This window comes from Tenebrio molitor, chromosome 1 (genome assembly GCF_963966145.1).
Source record: "Tenebrio molitor chromosome 1, icTenMoli1.1, whole genome shotgun sequence".
NCBI classification, from domain to species: domain Eukaryota; kingdom Metazoa; phylum Arthropoda; class Insecta; order Coleoptera; family Tenebrionidae; genus Tenebrio; species Tenebrio molitor.
The window spans coordinates 38,908,094-38,929,727 of NC_091046.1; the positions used below are offsets into that span (position 1 = coordinate 38,908,094).

General features: G+C 34.7%; 1 protein-coding gene across 9 annotated transcripts in view; it reads right to left on the bottom strand.

Annotated features, from left to right (window-relative positions):
* Positions 1 to 21,634, bottom strand: part of Glut1 (Glucose transporter 1) — a 201,663-nt gene that overhangs the window by 129,758 nt on the left and 50,271 nt on the right. For all 9 annotated transcript variants that reach the window (XM_069039699.1, XM_069039683.1, XM_069039646.1 and 6 more), the window contains exon 2: positions 14,868 to 14,905. The gene's annotated coding sequence lies outside the window, so the exon portion shown is untranslated. The remainder of the gene's footprint in view (positions 1 to 14,867; positions 14,906 to 21,634) is intronic.

The window sequence follows — 21,634 nt, forward strand, 5'->3', positions numbered from 1 at the left end:
GTTTCTCAATATTTTTATGAATTTTTAATTGATGTATCTCACGCAAAAACTTGGACCAAGACAATTCCTTGTTGATTTTTTAATCATTTAATTATAGGACAACCTTGCCATCAAGAATAATAAATCTGATCAAATCTTCCAGTCTTGGAAGTCTCCCTTTAAATATTATTTCTGACGTCATCCCTTTATATTTCATTACGGTCCACCCACTTTCAATATTTTATATCGAGTGGGTGTATTGTTCCAAGCGATTACTTCATACATTCTGTAGTTTGCAATTTTAAATAACTTGTAATCGTAACGGTGTGAAGATAATAAAGGTAAAAAATTCCGTAGGAAACCAGAAAAACCGCCCCGTTCCTAGTGTCCATTGATGTGTGGTCGATATTGAGGCGGTGGCTAACCGGAGGCAGGAAATTGCATTACTTGGTCGTGTTGGGCTTGGCGAACAATCATGAGTCTCACAGACATGCACACACCATACATACTACATAGAATTATACGTTGGTCGGAGTGTTCTCGGCCGGCGCCTCCACCATCAGACACTGTCACACACCACTCAACCTATTTACGTCACGTACGGAGCACGCTGCATGCAAGAATGCAATGAAAACGTCATAACTCACTGCAACGATCAAATTACCGTGCCATTTTGTTGCCAAACTGAGGTTGGAAGCGGGTCAGGGACGCCAGTGGCGTGCGTGAAGACGGTCGTCGCGTCCGTCATCATCTGTCAAAGTTTTTGAGTGACCCTGTTAGTTCCGCAAAGCCGCTTCTTCGGTTCGGACCGATTTGTTTTATTTTGAAAAAAAAAAAGGTGTGGAGGAAGTCGACACATGTCCAATTAGGGTTAAATCGTGTGCTCTTCGACGAAGAGTGGAGAACGAGTAGTCCCCATCGGAAGGAAAACGTTTTCATTTCAGAAACGTAAGTAAGAAAGTGGAAAAAAATTATGACATCTAATAATGTTATGCACCCCGAATAACAGAGGGTCCCGTTCGACCTTGCAGATAACATTATGCAAATGAGAGAAAAAATTCTGTTTGAGCAGCATTATGATTGTAAAGGAGTTTTTGGCGTTCGTCGATGGAGCAGCGACGGGGCGAGCGTAACTCGATCGGCGTCTATTTATAGGATGCTCGTGTACCTGATGCCGAAACGGCCGTTAATGGGGGCGGCGTGTAACGGCGGCGGCGGTCGCGAGGGCGAAGGCCCAGTTCTTGAGAGTGGAGCAATGTCAGTGTCGCCGCGCGTGTGTGTGTGGCGTCTGCCAGAATGCCAGAGTGCCGGCGGACTATTGATCTGCAGGCCCCGGCCCCAGCAGCCAGCTCGGCCCCGCCCGTCTTAAATACATGACACATGCCCGCCTTGTTAACACCGGTCTGCACGTGCACGGCCTAACGATCATCCCGAGGACGAGGAGAGGACCCAAGGCGGAGGCACAAGCCTCCAGATTATCCAGACCGCGCTAACGCTCCTCCACGAATTTATGGTGAGGAATTGGCGTGTTTGCGAAAAATGTTTCACTTAACGCGCCACGCATCGTCGGCATAGGCACAACGACGTTTTAATTTTGAGACGAACGTCAATGCGGCCTCACGGAACGCTGATGACATCTCTCTTATATTCTCAAAATAAAAATATTACGCCCAACAAGAGCCGCCAGTCATATCTGAGCCGCAGCGAAAAAGAATCGGATTTTTTCAAAGATTCCACACTATCGAAATGTTTTGTGCTCGTCTGCAAAGTGATTGAAAAACAATCCTGTGGTATGCAATGTGTTGAAATCTTTTGGAATTGGAATGTCATTATTAGTGCATAGTGGACATTGAAAATAATAATTAGCCATTTAAAAGGAATCGTGTGGTCTGCTGTTTTTAAATTACTCGAGTCACAGAAAGTGATCTATTCTTTAGGAAACGTGATGGTGTGGAGAAGAGCCACTCCGGAGCCTCGGATTATCAAACCGAGGCAACGTGTTTGAACGAATTTATAGAAGAAATTGGCGTGTTTGTGAAAAATAACATTTCACTTAACAGGCGACGGATCGCTAGTCGAGACACCCTCAAACCATTTTCAAACTAAATCAACGAATAAATACGCACTTTGAAGGCCCGCTGACTTTTAAACCGACTGAAAGTCGGGCATTTTTATCAGAGAATATTATTAAATTTCGTGAATAGAACAAATCGGCTAGAATTGTGGAAAACCGTAATACAATAAGCTAAAGTAAAAACCTTTAAAATCTCGACCGGGGAATTCTTCTGTCCGTATGAATTATTTTCAACTGACGATTGAATGAGCTTTTATAAGGAAATATTTTTATGTGAACAACAAGAGAAAAATAAACAAAAATGCTTCAACCACATAGGCATTTTTTGTTTTCTCAAAACACACGAACCTTTACGATCGTCATCTAAGTTTTATGTTCCGTTACTATTTGTTTATTTCATTCTATGATATGTAATCAAAATGTATGTACCATTATATAGATTTTTAATTTTAACAGTAAAACTTCCCTTTCCCTTTGTTCATAATCCATCAGTTGGAAATTCTGGAAAATACATTGTTTTTGTGTCATCCTATTTTTCTAATATTGTACCCACTCGTATGTTATTATATTTGTTTGATAAGAGGATGTATTGCAACACGAGTGCTCCAATAGAACACTATTAAACGAGTATAATATATGTACTATTTTTTACCTTGCCTCATTTATCTAACAAAAAATGGAAATTCTTTTTTTAAATGAACTAAAAATCTTGTCAATTTTGATTGCAATACGTGATAACACTGCCAAGCCATTTTTAAAACTCTGAAATTTGACAGTTGACGTTTTGACAGTTAAACTTTTGGTTTTCTTTACCATTTTCATGAGATGTTTTATTATCTGAGTTAACGTTTTTAAATCGAATTAACGTTCACGTTTTTATAATAATTGCATTACTATTTGGTGAGACAAGTGCTGCCACTTTTAAAAACTAAAACGTTCCCAAAAATAGTTTCACAACAAAATCTGTTTTCAATGTTCATGTTTCTATGTTTCATAATGTGATAGATGAATAGCGTTCTCTATTGTAAAGCTCGCTCCATTATCATTTATGTTATTTAAAATATGTAGGTATGTATAAAACTTTCCAACTGCATTGTTACTTTCTGTGTTGTTGCGTTTGTGGGACTAATACCATTTTGCTCTAATTCTAAGATATGTATTAAATTTTTTAAATGTTCCTTCCACTTGAACTTATAATCATTATTAGCTTAGGAACTTCTTGTAAAATAATGAGAAATCAATCCCCTTTTGTTGGAATACCACACGCACAAGCAGAAGTAGTTTACGCCGCGTAACGTTTGTTGCATAACCAGCAACTAAAATTATAGGTATCAACTTAAACAATAAATCATTTTTTGTAGAAACACTAATTTCTCAAGAATATGAAAATGTATCTTTTTTACATAAAATGCTAATGTCTTTTTTACATGAAAATGAGAGACGTGAAAACTTATTACGTCTAATGGTGGCCATTGTGTTACAACCACTTCTATTCTGACAATATATTTTCCAATAAGAAAATTGCATTTTTCCTCAAGTTGTATGGCATTGTAGTTTAACATGCAAAGCTTACGACGTATAAGAGGAGCTTTAGCACCATCGTTGGGAGCTACACAAAAGTTGTGTAGATGTAATAGAACAAATAACATTTTTGACAGTGGCCTAGAGTATGAAATTTCTTTATGCAGACAGTAGACAATAGCGTAACAAAATATGTCGGTGGGGAAAAATCGCGATTAATAAACTACCCCGTAGCAATTTTTATTACAACTACACAACGGGGCTGGTTATTTGAGAAGGGTGCGTTATTTTTTCCTATTTTAATAAACCCGCTAAAAATAGCAACAATGGAGTCATCATGAATATTAATCGTAGTACGACCAAGCCTATTATATCTTTTCAGTTGGGAGATTATTGAAAATAATGTATCATGCACTCACACTACGGCGTCGACATCAATTTCGCAGGTTAATTAATACACAAAACCACTATTAGGAGACTCATGTTTATTCAACGCCGCTAAATTCACACAAACACTTTCGCTTAAAGACTCGCCGCTCTAACAAATTTTTCTTCATTTTTATACCCACATGCAAATCAAACCGTTCGATCCGTTATTGACATTCAATATTACGAAACTTGCTTTTTCTATAAATGCAGGCTCGCGTGAGACACGTATGGATAAGGTAGGAAAAAGAAACCAAAACATAATGAGAATCTCTTTCATAAACTGATTTATTACTCAAAATGCTTTTAAATTGTATTATGGCATGCATGATACGTATCGTTAATATCGAAATTTTCCACGGTTCGGTACACGCGTTTTTCAAGTAGCCCCAAAATACTTAACTGTTAATGATCCGCCTTCAACACCACCGAAGAGATTATTTTTCAAATTTACATCAGAGAAAAAGTGAGGTTATGTCATCATCAACAATCAATACAAGTAAGTGTCTCCTGGGTTCTGGATATCAATTTTGGTAGATTATTAACACGGTATATTTAATAAACTACATCGCACAAAATTCTACTCGGAATTCAGCAAGTCTGGGATTTTTTTTTTTTTGATTAAGTGGAATTACTCTCCTTCATCTAGTCTTAGTTACCTGCAATTCTAGACACTCCATTGCTCGTGATGAATCTCTGCCATTTCTTTTAGTTTCATCTGAAATTCGCTTTTGATGAGGTTTTCTCGTTGCGTTCCTGAATTCAACAGTGTTAAACTAAAATGCATCTATCATCTTAGTTTGACACTTGGCGGGAAATTGTCATACCAACGTAATGATATAAAAATTACCAAATATTTATTATTTCCAACTTGATTATTTTTTTTTAAACTTCATAACAATCATTTGCATTTTCAATTGGACCCTTAGTACACGGTTGAATTATCTCTCGGTTCCTCTTTAACGCACCAGTTTTGCCACATTCAATTCTCTTGTACATAACGGAGGGGGCAGAAGTGCGAATTAATTACCCTTATTTTATGCAAAATAGTTTTAGTGCCCGTGTAATTCCTGTAGAATACTAAAGAGCACTTCACGTAATAAATTGAGTGGCTTCATCTGGCCAAAGCCCGAATTATGTACCTTAAGGGGATTTCATTAAGATAAATGTCAGCGATCAGGAGCAAATTTGATCGGTATTGATTTAAAGATACTCAAATTCGCATTAACTCTTCCTAATTGGTTGTCAAGTTGGTGCACTCTCAATTTTACGTTCGACCAGTGTGTTATCTCCACTTTAATCTTCCCCTTAATTTTTATGTCTCGACCTCTTCTGGTCCTCCACTGTGTCGCTTGTCACGTTGAAAAATACGAAAATTGATTTCGGTGTTATTAAATCTTTAGGGAAGACGGCTCGAGGAAGAACCACAAATGAAAACCTATTAATAGCGTACACGTCAGTGGCACAAAGCATCCTTAACACCAGATTTTACCAAATACAAGATTTGGCTTCAGTTATGGCTCTATTTATGATCAACTTTGATCTCGCTTACACGAAACAGCATGCGTTTGGTTGATTTCCACCAAGATATGACGTGTGAGCAAACAGCAGACATTTTATTTATGGCACAGAAAAAGTTTTTATTTATGCCTTTTTTATTATTCAGAAGACCTATTAACATGAGATAAAGAGCTACCAAAGACAAACGTAATTTATGGATCTGAAAATAAAACCAAATGGTATGTTCAGGTGCATGCGCCAGGTGTTTCTGTCGTTTTATAGTTTTGTTTAATTTGAAAAAATTGTGTTAGCGTTAATTAGCTCGTTTTGAGAGCAATAGAAAAAATTAATTGCGGTAAACGGTTGGCATGAATTTTAGATTCCAATATGGCGATACGTTGATAGGTTTCTTAGCCCTCCCATCTTGGATGTGTTTCGGGCAAATGTAATTTGGTTGCAGTTGAGGGTAACGGGTGGAAACCATCTGCATCATCATATACCGTGCAGCAACAGCGTCCAATTAGATTACTTTATGTAGGATCCGATCTAGTTGCAGTCTGCTTTGACGTAGTATGGATGTACAAGTCTTGGGTTATAAATGATTACAGTGTAGAAATTCTCTTAGCCACAAACAGCATATCAATCACCGGCTACGATCACAAATAATTTATTCACTTAAAATAGACTCAAGCTAACGTACGTTTAATTAAAATTAATGGCGAATAAAACGCGGAGAGAGGGGACGGAAGAAGTGTTGCAACGTAAAGTGTGAGACAAAAAAAGAGAAAAAGACCTATTTTTACAACAGATCGTAAAAAGACATCCCCCGATGAAGTTGTTTGTCAAAGCCTGGCTGCAGATGTCAGCACTCGCTTTTCGCTTTTTCCATTTGCCTCCACCTTCCCCCGATGCTTTACTAGCTTAATATTACCACTCGTGCAGCGCAGGGCGGCCAATTTTGAATCGTTTTGCGGACTGTTTCAGATGTCCCCTGAAATACTACAGTTTGTTGATTTATCTTTTTATTGAGATTCGTTGTTTTGCTCGTTTGAGTTTCGTATTTCTTTAGCTGCAATTAGCAATCTCTTTCCGTTGACTTATAAATAAGGGAACGATTTAATAGAATTGGATTGTCCCCTCGAGTATTATGAAAAACATTCTTCTCGCAGCGCTCATTCAGAATAAAAATCAAGAAAAAGAGAAGAACGTCATATGATTTTTTATATTACTGCCACAGTCGAACTGACTCCTTCTAACGGAACGAGGGTGTCTCTTTTATGAAATACATAAATCTGGAGTTTATCTATGGGCGTGTGTGTTAAGCGAGGGGATTTTTTGGACGGCCGAACCCCAACTCTAACTCCACTTATTTTATTTTGTTCATTTATTCTTTGGGTTAATAATGTCGGGCAATTAGGTTTTACTCCGGAACTAATTTGTAACAAAGTGCCTCTTTACGGAAATGTTTTCCACTAAACTCCTGTAACAACATATTAAAGGTCTCCACGTGTCTCGTGAGTGTGACGTACGCTAAACCCGCCCCACGAATTTTCAACCTTTCATATTTCATATAAAAAGTTGGAAAGTTTTTTAATTACAATTTCAAAATAAATTTACCGAGAAACGAAAATAATAAAGGTTGAATTTTAAAACTGAAACTTTATGCGAAATTAATGATTTTTATAAAGGCAACTCGCCAGGAAAATCAAGACAATTAATTATTCTCAATTTAAAAAACTAAACAAACATCACGAAAGCAGCACAACTAACTAAAAATGTTGGGAAACTTATTTCCTTTACATCCCAAATGCTGTCAATAACATTTCGAATTAATTAATTATTACTAATTTAACTAACGATATGACAGATAATTTATTGGATTTCTCATAAATAAATCTATAAAATATAATTGTCACATTTAACCTAACCTATTAGGAAATAAAAATATTCAAAGATTTGTTGAAGAATTTTCCCGGCGCATCCACCATTTTTACAATCGGCAATTTTAGAAAAATTGTATTTGTTTTTTAGAATAGAAGATTTTCTTGGTTATAATGACCATAACGAAATCTAAACAACGTTATTTAATTGAATCAGCAACAAAATATTTCATTAAAACTTTATCATGGCGGATCAATTGCAAAAAGTGAGTTAATTTAATGACAGCTTTGCTTCAGTTCCCAGATTTTTTTAGTTTCTAAATATAAATAATTTTAATTACATCATTCGGCGCAGTGTTTCGTTCTTTTGCAACTATCTTGGTCTGATACATATAACGTGCTAGTAACGAAACTAAAAAGCTTGTTCGTGAAATCTTTTAATATTCCAGTAGATGAAAGTGGAAGTCAGAAAAAAATAGTTTCAAACGTTTTAGTAAAGAATCAGAAATGTTGAACGCATTACTGTGTGTTGCAGTCTTTGACTGACGCAATTTCCGCTGCAGCAGTGACCACTAACCACTCCGGACTCCTTCCAAAAGCAAATAGACTAGTTCCATTTTATCCACCGCAGTTAGCTTTCTGGACAAACAAGAAGTTGACAATGTCGACACTAATTGCTGCAATATCCCCGAATTGGACTTTTGATTAATTTCCTCTACAGTCTAATAACGGCAATAATTACTTTAGATTTTGGAAGGACGGAAAAGAATTCCATCCTGTCACATTTTATTTTCCAGGTTTATCATTTTTCTCGGTAGCGATACTGGGTTGCGGCTGTGATTTTCCCGTGAATAGAGTTTACGATTTCTCTCGTGCCACAATTCATATCGGAGATGGCAGTTCGTTCCGGAACAGTCACTAGACCGGCACAAAACGTGGCACATCCAAGAACAAAAACTTTCGGTGCTTGATCCAGAAAACGACGTTCGTTCGTGGGGGCGTTTCGTGTGGCAAAAACTCTTCTAATTATGCAGTTTTTGGTTGGAAGTCGGGCAAAAATCCCCGTTCGACGTGTCGTATCGTTTACGCATTGCTCGTGCATAATGTATTCGAATTTGGTTTAAAGCAGGTATACAGGTTGGCGGCGTTTCTCACACTACGCCCCGAATCTCGATGCCGTGTTGACATATCTCTACAAGCAATGTGTTTTAGTGCTTGGCCCCAGTTTAAGAGTTTGCCGGGTAAACATTCTCCGTCGGGAATCGACCTACGCTTCGGCGACCACGCAAACACCTCGACATTGCTTTTTATTGATATCTCGGACCGTTTTCGCAGTCTCAACACCAGAATTGCCTCGATTTCGCCCTACAATTTTCTGATGCGGACAAATAAACGGAATCGGACAGTTCGGATTTAATCGAACGGGGAAAACCTCCGATACACGAGATTACTCCGACTCCATCAACGTTTTAAATAAACAATCAAGGTGAGGTGGATGGCGGCTGTTTGCATTCCGCGGTGGCAACACCTTAATACTAAATCATTTCTGCCAACTCCGGTAAACGTCTTTTTCATACGTAAATTTCTCCCAAACAAATTATTTATCTTATCATTATTTTCTACCAAAAACTGTAACAAAAAGCTGTTGAAAAGCGTGAGCACTTTGTTGTTCTCACTATCTCTACCATATTTTCTAATATCCAGCAACAAGAGTCAATAAAGTCCTTATTCTTAACTTTTACTGCTTAATACTCTGCTTAACAAAAGTAAAAATTAATAAAGGTTTACATACACAAATTATTTAAACAATGTCGCTATGACATATCATATAACTATAATTTTAAAATATTAATTGGCGTTACATGTTGAACTTATTTTTTTGTGCTGCCGTAGTTGCAATTGGCATTTTAAGTGGACGATTAGCGTGCGGCAATGGAAATGAGAAAACTCTAGTGCTGTAATGGACAAACAAGAAATCTAAGGCAAGAAAAAATAAACTAATTGTGCCAAATCAAGTATTACTGAAAGACAATTATGTCTCTAATGTTATAAAACAAAAAGTGCTTCATAAATATTTAAAAAATGCTAAAATGTGTTAATTTTAGGTTTGGGGGGTTTATTTATAAAAATTTCGGTTGGTGACCTTGCAAGCTATAAAGTTGCGTTTGAATTTGAAATTCGAGCACTGACAGATTGACATTTGACATATTTAGTGCTAAATTGATTACCAACATAATTTTGTTTAAGTAATATTTATTGTTAATGATTCAAAAAATGTTTTATTACAAAAGGCAGCACAAAAAATATTGAATGGTACTCTTGTGAAAACTCCATTGCTTTACTCACTCACATACAGCGCTCGATTGCGTCTCGCGCCATATTACCGTACGTAAAGCAATGGCTCGTTTTCAACACTTGTAACATAAATAACTATTATCAATTCTAATCCATTAGGTCATCTTCTGATCAGACATTGTATGAACAAACTGTTTAAAAGTTTACTATTAAGTGTATTGGAGAATATGAGATAATATGTCAACATGTCTACAGCTTTTCTCTAAAGCTACAATATTTTACACCGACCCACATAAAGATGTCGATTTATTTTTGAAAAGACCCTAACACTTATTCAGTTAAGTAGATTGTTAAACAATAAAAAATAAATAAATGGGTTGGGCGTTTTAAAAGCATTTCTCAACAAGCTGACAAGTTGACAAATTAATCCTAAAATGTTGGACAATAATTAAATTCATTTTCTTTCCGTTATGATAATTGATAACGTCCATCATGGATCTGTTTTTAAGAATTCTCAAGAATTATTTTCTCACAAACCAAATTGCTCCTTAAATAAGTAAATAATAATTCTTCCACAATTAAACTTTAAAAGACATAAATAATTGTAACATACATTTTTCTCATCACGTTATTGCTTCATCTGCAACAAGCTTTGACACCTGAATTGTTTGCTTTTCTCCAAGCTGATTCCAGTATTTGTTTATGTGAGTAACAAACTGTTAACAGCTTGGACAGTGAATAAATTATAATATTTTGGACACAGTAGGTTGTTGTTTTTTAAAGAAAGCATAAATATGATAACGTTACTCAACGACTTCTTGTTCGAAACAATTTGCCTTATCAGTTGTTCCACTCGAATAAACAGGAAAAAATTATTTTAGTTTATTTGGTTGTCACATGGTTGTCACATTGTTACTTTCAAAAATTTAGTTTATCGTAGAATGTGTTCGTTCTTGTGAAGTAAAGGCTTGATGACAATTATAATTAAGCTGGCATTCTATTGAAGTTAAAAAAACTTGTTCTTATAATGTAACATTTAATACTAACAGCTTCAATTTTTTTATTTTTTTAAAATAATCGTTATGTTGTTTTTGAATAAAAATCATTTCCAATCAGATACACACCTATCAGACACAGAGGCACCAGCAAATCTATCAAGACAATAAAACAAAACCTGTTGTTAACAAACTGTGAAACGTGATGGCAAAAGTTTGTCCCATATCTTTAGATATCCCCTATCAGGTTTATTTTGAGCGTGTTTTTCTTGCCAAAATGAAATATTTTTAGAAATTGTTATTTATTTTTTTAACAAATATTACTGTTTGTACAAACTTGCTGTAAAATCAAAAATTGTCATAAATTTCATTTGAAAAATATTCTGGTGTAATCAGACATAACACTTTTTTTCTGAAATCGTCACTAAATAAATAAAACAAATAAAATAATCAGTAAAATAACACGAAATCGGTAGTGAAATATTGTTTTTAGGCACCCTTAATGAAAAAGGTAATTTTACGTAGATACTCCCAAGCGGACGAAAAGTAACTCTTTTTTGGACGCTTACCGTGGCGCCATCTGTTGGTCCGGTTAGTAAGTTAACAGCGAAACCGACAAAACCGAGTTATCCGACTGAAAACAAATGAATATTTCACAGTTAAATTTAATCAAAGTATTTTATTTGCCTGAAAAAGTGTTGTTTCGTTTATTTCTGGTGTTTATTCGGTGAATAATAACAAAATGAACGTTCATATAATCGATAGCAACAGCGAAAGTGATGAATAAATGTCTAATAGGCTGCCGGATATTGTAGATGATAATCGCAATAATTATCCTGTCACCATAAATTATGTAAATAAGTAATTGTATTGCAAATAGTAAATTTCTCGTTTTGTTGGCAGGCTAATAAAAAATACGATAAAAAAATTGTTAATATGTATTAATAAATTTATCTATTTGGAAAAAGTAAATACAAAATAAATTTGTAATTTTGCCAATATCTTTTGCTTTGTACTCGTAGTCCGTGCAGTCGCCTAAAAAATTATATGAGCACCTCTGTCAAAAAGTGCCTTTTGTAAATTTGATTGCTGATTTTAATCCATTTATTGTTATTAAATTTTTGTGTACGATTTGCAGCACTGATGTTCAATCCAACGTGAACAGGATATACCAGTTAATTATTATTATTCTTTCCTGAGATAAATGGACAATGTGTGTTGCCTAACTTTCGCGTGCACTATTTAATTCAATATTATATTGTGTGATTGTGATTTTAAATCCACCACGACACTAAAGTCCTTTTGTATCATTCATGTGGTTATTTGCTCAGCTGGCCGTCACATTCATCAAAAAAACCTTTTTTATACAACTGACATTAAAAGTGACGTTTTTAGTGGAAGCTAATTTGATTAAAAATTACTCTTTATAACTTACCGTGTTAAAAGTATTTTCCGTTGACCGCTTGTTAATTTCAATATTAATGAATTCTTTTGTCTAAATTATAGTGTATTAATGGACCTCATTAATACACTATTTTTCATTAATCAACGATTTTTGCGATTTTGACGTTTTGATTAAATTTTGATGTATAAACAACCTCGAACATGCATTGTTTGCACTTACCAACACTGCTGCAGGTAGTGCAGCAGGGTTTTCTATATTTTATAGGTCCATAACTGCACAATTACAAATTCACTTTTTCAAAAACCGACATTTTTGGTTATAATTCGCATGTCATATTTTTCAAAGGCAACTAGGTTTCTGTAGCAATCGTGATTTTTATGTGAAATTGAATGTGAATGGAGTTGACGTCTTGTGACACTCTTTGTGGAAAAGTGAATAGAAAGTGTTGAAAAATTTTAAAATGGCCTACCCTGAGGAAAAAAAAAAGAAGGTATTTATGAGGTCTCATTTTTATGGAAAAAGATGAAATTGGTTTTGATTTGGCTTTAATTTCAAAATTTGTCACCAAAAAAAAAAAGTTTGCGGTCAACGAAAAAATTTTGTAATCAACTCTTTTGTTAATGGGTGATTAATAATCTCAACTATTGAAGCCACTCACTCGCTACACTCGTTCGTGCTTTAAACAGTTTCGATTATTAATCGCCTTCATTAACAAACTAGTTTATTAAATAACTATTTTAACGCTAGTAAAAAAAAAACTTTTAACACTAGTTTTTTTTATTTATTTATAAATGTTAAAGTGGCTCTATTTGCCGCTTTTTCAATATCTGCGGGAAATCTGTCGTCGATATCGGTATCGTTAACGTCGTTTTCTTTGCATTCTATGTTTACGAATGCAGTAATGTAGAATTGAAAACGTAATGAAAACTTTTTGACGTTTCTAATAAACAAATGTCAATACAAGACTAGCTACCTGATTTTTGCCGCAGAAATTAAAATAAACATCAAAAATACGACTGCGTGCAATGCAAACCAGTTGTATAAAAAATAGATGTATGATGGACGTGTTAAAAGTGATTTTATTTTGTTCGTGGGGTTGGTCAACTCGTTGCGCTCGTTTCCCAATCTACCCCACTTACAAAATAAAATCTTGCTTTTAACACTTACATCATAAATAACTATAATGGCTTAACTACCTATTATTTATACGTCAGATTGCCTTAATTTAAATTTATAATACTTAAATATACTGTACACCACAATTGAAGATGAAGGGTAAATTTTAACACTTACTTATCAAGCTATGAAGCCCAAAAATAAACAAAAATCGTCTCTTTATGCAGATAGTGATTTAGACCAAACTGAAACAACGAAGTTAATTGTTGATTAAATTTAATTGTTTGTTCGAATAAACAGTATTTAGTATTCTGACTTATTCAATTATATCGCATCCTCTGATTTAACATTTAATCCAGTTTCAAACTATAACAACATTATATCAGGTGTTTTAGTTTGGTTTTGGCATCCATTTAATTAGATAATTTTCGAAGTTAGACAAAAGACAACTCATTAAAATAGGTAAATGCAGTACAGTAATAATTATTTATGATTGACTCGGTATTTGGGACTGTTGAAACTGAAAATATAATTCTTCAGATATGTAATAGTATTTAAGAGAAATGCAAAAATACAGATGTAGAGCTTGCTTGTTACTACCTACATTATGAAAACATCATTTGGTGGTATCTTTTTAACAATACTTCAAGATATTTGTTCAACCAGTTAATATTGTAGCTGTAGAATGAAATGGAATGTATATTAGATGCGTAATCTTCATCAAAAAGTCTACGAATTTGTCCCAAGTAAGACAATTCGTTTGAGAAAATCCGCTAAGGCCACAGCGAAGTTTTATCTATTATTAACAGAGTCATGTTATTTGAAGAAACTGCATATCATTCTAAGCATAATGAAATCATTCCAACAGTTTGTTGGCAAAACATTCCCTATCCGGTCGTCTTATTTTCGCCGAACTTTGATAACTTTTCACCCGAGCAGACGAAACGTTATGTAAAATTTATTAACATGTCATACATTTAACCGAAACGACTGTCTTCATTTGGTGGAGACCGGAGAGAACGAGAATTCCGCTTTATTCGTGCGTCCCTCCATTCCGACGTTCGTAATAACAAAAAAATTCATCTAATTAAAAAGCTACTCGGCATTCCGATATTGAAATGAGCCCCTTAGCATCATCATCCAATTTCCTAAGTGCAATCACGCTGAATGCATTTCATCACAACACAGATATCCTCGAGCATTTTAATTTGGAAATAAGTACTACTTGCAAAAACTGTAGTGGGCAACTTTATGAAAAACACTTGAGGTTGACGGGAGCTATGCCAATATCTCTTATCTCGAAACCCTCTCAAAGCTCTCGTACATTTCCCCGAGAGCTGAAGAGTCACAAATGGATCGATCTAGCAACGCTGCCTTCCGAGACACTTCTACCAATTTATATACTCCAGATAGACACTGGATTGAATAAATACATTTTAATTGAACGATTTACTGCTGTCGTATTTTGTCCGCTACGTTTTTTTTACTGTAATGAACACGAGGATTAAGCTCCGGTCCCGTGCGCATTTGAATGTTTTGGTTCGAGGAACTGGAATCGTTTAAATTGATTACAGACCGGGATAATAAAGCCGAGTAGTGTAATATGAGGGCTAACATATGTGGTAATTGTGGAAAAATAGGTATCGTAAATCTGGATGATGCATTCGATAACTCACCCTTAAAATGTGGTTCGTTCGGGTACCTCCGTCAGAATCTGAAATTAAAACAGGAGAGAGGTCAGCATACAAATGGAACCAGTAGACAATATAAATCACTCATATTTATATGATTAAGAGGATTCTTTCTTTCAATAAGCGGCGAATCAGCGTCCGATGCAGAGATTAAAACTAAGAACTCTTAATGGGCGAAGATTAAATTATCAATGGAAACGTCCAATAACTCGATACGCCAATTACACTGCTTACGGCTGTATCAGAGCTTTAACTTGTTTATAACAACTTTGTTGTTTTATGGAGTACTTGCCAAGTTTCTATTTGAGGAGTTCGTGTTTTTGCTTCCAGTAACTCCGTGATGTATTGAACTTTCCGGTCATATACTAGTTTTAAACTACTTACATCGATTCGATTTGAAGAATTTTAAATTAAAGTTTCAGGTGAACCGACCAATCCATTAGAGCTGGTTTCAGTCTGTACATTTTTTTCCACGACAAAAAAACTTCATTGTGGCAAAAAAACTTTTGCCAAAAAACTCAACTGACAAATCTTCAAGTCCAACATCCACTACATTAACTTGTTTTATGCACAGAGTTATTATAAATGTTTCTTACATCGTAATTGCCTGTAATTTATGGTATACGCATAGTCGCTATACGCTATAGTCTAATTTTTACCCTTTTGCGATGACGTCATTATCTAGTAAATTTACGTATGTTTGAGCTAGGATCAGAAACGAATTTGAATTTATCATAAATAACTATAAATGTGTCAAATTTGTTGACAATTGCTTCGAAAAGTTATGTTTGTAATCAATGTAATAAGTAAAAGAAATTAAAAATTGTCAAATTGACAGAAGCATAAAATAACCTCAAAGTGACCATCAATAAATAAACGTGCCTTTTTTTTGTTTTTTTCTGTTTCTGTCGTTTCAATAAAGAGAAAGCGAGGAAGGAAATCATGACGTCACCTCAAAAGGGTAAAAATTGGACTATACCCCATGTAGGATATTAATTCTACATCTAAACGTAAATCCCCTCTTCCTTTAGCCACAAGAAAAATTAATTATTAATGGTTTAATAATGAGTATGGTGTATTGAGTCTTTTGTGGCCGATACGCTTAACGGTAATTTCTTTGAGACCGTTAGGTACACTTGTTTTTGTGCCATGTGTAAACTTTATTTGTTACATTGTTTATAAACCTCTTATTTTTAGGCAACCAAGAAAACACATCGATAGTATTGTTACACGACGTACTGCAGATGGTAAATTTCAAAACACATTACTATCTATATAACAAACTTTTATAATAACCCTGTAAAATAGAAACAAACTAAAAATTCAACAAAATCCAACAATATACATTTTCCACCTCCAGTTTTTCAAACAATAGTGTATTAACTGGGAGATGTCTAAGTTGACAAGGAGAAGATATTGTGTCAAATATTTCAGACAAAATATCATTTCCCATTCTTTTTTAATTCGTCAACAACAATAGGTATAAAAGTAATTCGATAAATTGGAAAAATATTTTGAATATATTTTTAAAAGATGGAGTTGTGATGATTTATCAAAGTGAAAAGAAAATATAATAAATTAAAAAGAATTCTGGGCTTTCTAGGTTAGTGGTTTTGTGCGGCGTAATCTGTTTCTGTCGTCGTGTAAACGCGGCTTAAGTTGTTTTTCCATTTAAACCGCGAGTCCGGGAAATAAAACATCCGAATCGATGCCATCAATCTGCCATTTTCGAGTGAAAGCCATCAATAAAAAAATATTTAAAGAACAAGTTAAATTTCCTTTTAAGTGCAAATTTTCCGATGAGAATTGAGGAGGAAGGCGACCGAGATTCGTTTCGATTTATATTATTCACATGAATGCAGAGCCTTGCAAAACGTACAAACTAAATTCATTTACCGGAAATGAAAGGCGCGCTTGCGAAAGAAGCTCGGGAAAACTTGCAAAATTCATAATTCATCTCAAACATCTCCCGCTAATGCCTTCTGAAGGCTGTATTAATTCTTTACATCAAAGAAGACGCGCTACATTGTTGAGGACCGGGATGAGACCGGGAATTAAAAGTAGCCCGGAGCTGTCAGCATGCCAGGCCCAACCTCCATCAAGATTGATGACAATCATTTTACAATATCGAGACGGGCAACACACCAAACACAAACAAAATGGCTAAACAAATTCGGATTATGACGGACAATATCTCTGACCTCAGCTATTTGCTCGGCAAATTCTAATCAAACAGAACAAACCCGGAGTACGTTTCGGCTCCGCTGACCGCTCCGGAATTGAATGTGTGTGTTTAAAGACACCGAATCGACCGCAATCCGGAAAAAATCCGTTCGAATTTTCGCGCTATTTATAAATATTTACGTGAATGTAGTAAACCTTTAGCATAGTATTTACATAACGTGTACCGTAAATCGTTGCCTTACGTAAAAATTTAAAGCATTTCAGTGTTCTGTGCCCGTTTATAAGCATTTCATGGAGCCTTTGTAATTATGCGGTACAACATTTATAAATAGCGACGTTACTTCTACTGAATAATTTGCGCTACACTCAAAACTAATTTATAGACAACAAATCGACCGATTACTTAATCACAGGGTACAGCATTATGTTGTGTAGGTTGTTTATTATGTCCACTTTGGACAGAAACGTGAACAAAACAAATATTTTGTAAGTATTTAACGGCAAATTCGATCAATACTTTTGTTTTGAATCGTATTAAAACGAATGCAGTTGGAAAAGGGTCAGCGGCCATTAGTTGGTTAAAATAAAATAAAATTGTCGCATAATCACATTTCGAGTGGTTTGCGTGTTTTTCTAAGCCGTACCAGAAAATATGTAAATCTAAGTTCTAAAATGAACTGCCTAAACCATTATTTATTTGTCCAGGAAACGGAAAACTAACAATTATTACGACTCAGTTCCTTGAAACTTTCAAAAATGAGTAATTACCGGTAACATACAGAAAATAACAAAAACACCTTATTCAGCATGTCAGAATCGTAGACTTGCAATCGTGATTAAGTTGGTTGTTTTACTACTGTCACGGACACATTAAATGTATGGGAATTATATTATTTAAATGGAACAAAATGTACTAACGTATCTTGATCCTTCCTCCAAACGCACGATCAAGAAACTGAAGTGAATAACAATTCTAAAGATGTTTGGAATTTAAAGCAAAACGCGATTTTCGCAAACAAAAGTGTTCTCAATATTGTAACGGTACCTGTCAGCCAACGAAACCATTTGTGATTATGTATTTGCTTTAATAATAATAAAGAACAAATTATGATAAATCATTGGTTTTTTGTGCAACCGTACGCGAAACGAGCACTTCGCGTACCTAAAACAGGCCGTGAAATCCAATTTCGCGGCCGTTGCTTTTAACGACGGTCGTTAAAATAAAAATCAGAGTTTCCATGTAAGACCCCTTCAAAGATTTGTAAACATTTAGAATACGAAAAACGATGTTTTAAAATTTTATTTTGTCTTCATATTTTGAGATTTTGCTTTTTTGTAGTGTTTACCAGTTTCATTTCAGTAATATTGTTTAATTTCTTAGTTATTTTGCATTTTGTTAGTTACTATTTTTTGTCGTTTTTCACATGAAATTTGTTAAGAGGCGACGTAAAAATTAATCCCTGTCTGTCCCAAAAAGTTATTAATTTAAAAATCCTTGTAAAAATATTTCTCTTAAACGGCACTCGGTAGACTGGAATCTTGTATAGACGTGAAGATCTATTATAAAGGAGCACTGAGGCGAGGCGTTGTAATCAATCACATGATTCATATTGAATTTGCAGAATTTGATCCTTTCAGAATCAACCGAGAAAAATATTTATTAGAGTTTGATCGCAGTAAATCTTCAAAAAAAAATCGTATTCACTTCAACTGCTTCAGTTTAGAGCGCAATTCAGCATCGAGGACGCTTGTACGACTGCATTTGATAAAACCGACGAATGAAGTGTTCCTCGGGCAAAATCCTCCTAGCCGAGTTATTGAAATACTCGTAGAATGTTGTCTGAAGTAGCTATTTAGATTCATAGTCTGTTATTTAATTTAGCATTTTGTGAATTCGCGTGCAGACATCTTTTTGTTTTGTAAAAAGAAGCGCACACCCCGCCACGGAAATGGACACATAACAGGAAAGTTACCACCTGACAGAGTCACGCCACTTTTATCCACAAAATAACTCGCAAGCCAATTACGTTATGTCGTAATTAACAAGTTACAATTAAACACGTAACGTTGCCGCATCGCCTACGACCTGCCCGTCGATCTTTCAACCGGTTTTCCGCTTTTCACGAGACACGCGACTTCCGCCCCCGAAGAAAAGCCCGAGCCTTCATTATAAAACACTTCACTTCGAGACGCAAATATTTGCTTTCACGGCGAATATCTCAAAAATCGATCCATTTAAATATTGGTTATGATTAAATATCAAAGGAGCGAGCTTTCGACGCCAAAGCTCGTGTTTGATGCTCGAATAATTATTGCTGCGAACTTTCAATTAGCGGTCGAACGACCCTACATTTGTAGACTTCATGTGTGGGGTTATTTTTAGCGTTATCGGTTTAATAAAACCGTAATGCAGGAGCCGATATCAAATCTTGCCGAACGGGAGCTTTGAGATTTGGAAGCTTTTATCAAGGAAAATTACTTCTGTTGTGTGGTCATGTCGAACACAAAACTTTCATAAATTACAACGAATAATTAACTTAACTGCTGTAAAAAAATTAACATCTTTTTCATAATTTAAAAATTTACTGCAAATTAAAACTATTTCAGTAAAAGAGTATAATTATTATATGTATATTAGTTATTATTTACGAGTACAAGGTGATTCACGAGTAATAATGGCCCTACCATAATTTGTGATGCAACCAACAATACATACAACCATAGTTTTAGTTTGTATTTTTGTATTTTTTTTGATATTTCGACAGAATGATTTTGATTACATTTCACAAATGTAAGGTCGGGGATGTTGACTATGTTTTATAAAATGAAAATATATTTTTTTAAATCCACAAAATCGGTGCAAATGTAATGTTGGCTGCATCACAAAATTCGTTAGGTTCATTATTACTCCTAAATCACCCTGTATATTATTATATTCTTTTACATTAGTTAAACACCTCTTTAAACCAAAAATAATCGTAACACTAACTTATAAAAATCATAGATAATAAAACTTCTTATAGTAGTTAAATCCAATTTCTTTAAATGTTTCAATTAAGTAACCTTATAACTTATAAGCTACACTAAAATTGTATTATATTCTGATAAACCTAAATAAACATTATTTTTTGTTCCACACTGTCAGAATTTTTAGAATTTTCTCCTATGTGAACGGATTTTGATAAATGTCACCACTTGTCAAAACGAAACGTCAACTAATTTTAAAGATTTTAAGCGATTTGGAGCCTTTAAGGGGCTCGTCGAACAAAAAAACGTTGTATTCAACTCGTTCGTGTGTCAATTGGGCTTTTTTGGCACTCGTGGGCCTTTAAAACGCTCCTATCACTTGCTTTTTAAAGTGGCCCACTCGTGCCAAAAAAACCTAATTTACACAAGAACTCGTCAAATAAATTACTATTAAATTATAATCTGGGATTAATTTATGTTTGTTGCTCCGCTAGTTCTATTAAAACAAAAAACAACTTAAAAACAAATTGACGTTGCTTTTAATGAATTACCTTGCCGAAGTCTCTAAGAAGATTGTAATGAAGAAATTATAATTATCTGTCTATAAGTGAAAAATACGTTTAGCTATGTTGAAACTGGAACGTGCCCAAGAATATACCATAACAGAAGCATTTTGGTGGATGCGCCAGGATATTATTTTGCTAAGTAAAAATGTTATATATTTTATTCACAGTGAGTTAGTAACATACAGCTTTTCGAACCCCTTAAATGCTGAAAAGTAAGCGATTCCACGCTTACATTTCAACTGGTTAGAAATGGTAAAAAAAGAGTCAATAATGAGACGAAATCGGTCAGAAATTAAACCATTTCCAACCTGTGAGGGCGTTACTATCGCACCAGTCTCTGTACGTTTTTTCGTATCGTAGTTTGTTTTTCTCAGGTAAGAGGTTGAGTGTTCAGGGGGAGCACATTCTATTCCACTATCGGACATTTTGTGTGTTAAAAAAACTGAGCAAATGCAAATTTGGTGTGACTTTTGTTAACTAATTTAATAAAATGTCAATCGTGCAGCGACTACTAAGTGTTAATATTTAGCCAAAATAAACGAAAATAAATTTTTATTTATTTATATTATGGTATGTAGAGGTGGGTTTTTATTTATTTATTATTAGTAATGTTGCTTGTTTTATTAAATGATTGATTGTGAATAAAAGAGTATATAAACCTCTCGGTAAACCATAGTTCTCTGGACAGGAATGAAATACTTTCCGCCTCGGTATGTAATATGGCGCGTTCAAATGAAATCCTGGGCTGGGAAGGCGTTGGAAACTGTCAATTGTTGTGGTTTTTTAAAGTGTAGATTAATTGAAGCATGTTGACAGCTAACCTAAAATTTAGAGCCAACAAAATCTTTCTTTTTTTTCTTTCTTTGCAATATTTTACATTAAAAATAAAATAACCTCCTATTCTCGAAGCAAGTATCTAAGGGCATCTTTTGCTGAAAACAGACATGTTCAATTATGTCTGATTAAACATAAACAAATGTCATTTGTGTCGAAGGGCGGGAAATTCAAAATTTACACTGTTCTAAACGGTTTAAT